This window comes from Myotis davidii, unplaced genomic scaffold, assembly GCF_000327345.1.
Source record: "Myotis davidii unplaced genomic scaffold, ASM32734v1 scaffold117, whole genome shotgun sequence".
NCBI lineage: Eukaryota > Metazoa > Chordata > Mammalia > Chiroptera > Vespertilionidae > Myotis > Myotis davidii.
The window spans coordinates 595,953-597,686 of NW_006288382.1; positions in this window are offsets into that span (position 1 = coordinate 595,953).

A 1,734-nucleotide genomic window follows, 5' to 3' on the forward strand; every position below is an offset into this window, starting at 1 on the left:
AAAACATTACGACAACAATGAAAAGAACAAGGATATATGTAACAGAAGCTGAACTGACTGGCTGGTTCCCGAACTGGGGAAAGGCCGGGAGCTTTTGTCAGAGTCACCAGCTGTCTGCTCTGGATAACTTTAACTTGAGGTCTCCTATAGGCTGCGTGTCCAGGCAGGAGAATAAGGTGCAAGTGTGAGAACCCTTTCAAATGAAACACATCAGCTCACGAGTCCACACCTTTTAACCTTGTGGTGCAAGAGTTACAGAACAATAGCCGATACCGCTCCTTTCTGTGACGCTGGCCTGATGTAGCCTCGTACATCTCCTGTTAACAGTTTTAAAAGGGGACAATCAATGGTACCAAAGGGAACAGCGGAATAGATCTCTGGTTAAGTAATACCAAGGGAAGGGCTTCAGGCCAAAGCAAGTTAAAAAATTCAACAAGTTTCATTAATTGAATTTTAAAATAATTTATCTTTATTGTTGAGAGTATTATAGATGTCCCTCCCCCATTGAGCCCCCTCTACCCACACCCCCCTCAGGCCTGCTGCACTATTGTCTGAGTCTATGGGTTATGCATAGCCTATATAATAAAAGGCTAATATGCTAAGTGTCTGGTCGTCCATTCAACCAATCAATGTGCAATATGCTAATGATATGCTAAGTCTGCTTAACCACTTGCTATGCTGCGCACTGACCACCAGGGGGCAGATAGTCAACCAGTCGACCAGTCACTATGACATAAATTGACCACCAGGAGGCAGACGTTCGGACTGTCAGATTAGCTTGCTTCAGGGGTTCAGCTGATCGGGACTGAGCGAAACAGGGTGGGACATGCTCTGGACCTCTCCTGAGGCCCCTCTCCCTGAATGGCCCCGCCACTAACGGGCCCCCATAAGGGTGGGCCAGCCAGACCCCACCTGTGCACGACTTCATGCACCAGGCCTCTAGTATTCATATAAGTTCTTTGGTTAATATCTTCCCACCTTCTCCTCTCCCCACTTCCATCTGAAGTTGGTCTTCAGTTTGTTTTATAAAACCAGAGGACTTGGGATAATAAACACTTGGGACATTTTGCACACCTGGTATAAATTTCATTTTTAAATATAAAGTGGGAGGTCTATGGGCATGTTCCAGGCAGGAAAAGAAATCCCTGCCAGGAGAGTTTTAGTGAGTCCTCTGTAACCCCTTGACATTTAGAATGTCGTTACTCAATGAAAATTCATGCCAGTTAGCATTAATACATTTATATCCTTGAGGAAGAGGCACTCAGATTAAAACACGCTTTCCAAACCTCAGAGGCCTAATTAGTTCTATATCCTCCTTTGTTAAGAGAGGTTTTCTTATTTTAACGATCCGTTTAATGGTGACAAAGTCTTCACAAACAATTGCATACATTGAAATGGTTAGAAGCAAAATTTAGTTCTTTTCATATTAAAAAGGTTTGGTTTACCTAAGCAATCAAAGATCTGATAATGCCAAGCACAAAAAGTTATTATAATAAACATATAATACTAGAGGCCTGGTGCACAAAAATTTGTGCACTTAGGGGAAAGGGGGGTCCCTCAGCCCGGCCTGTGCCCTCTTGCAGTGTGGGACCCCTTGGGAGATAATGCCCTGCTGGCTTAGGCCTGCTCCTGGGTGGCAGAGGACAGGCCCAATCCCTAGGTGCAGCCCCTGGTCAGGCTCAGAGCAGGGCTGATTGGGGAGTTGGGACACCACCCCTGTCATGCACAGAGCAA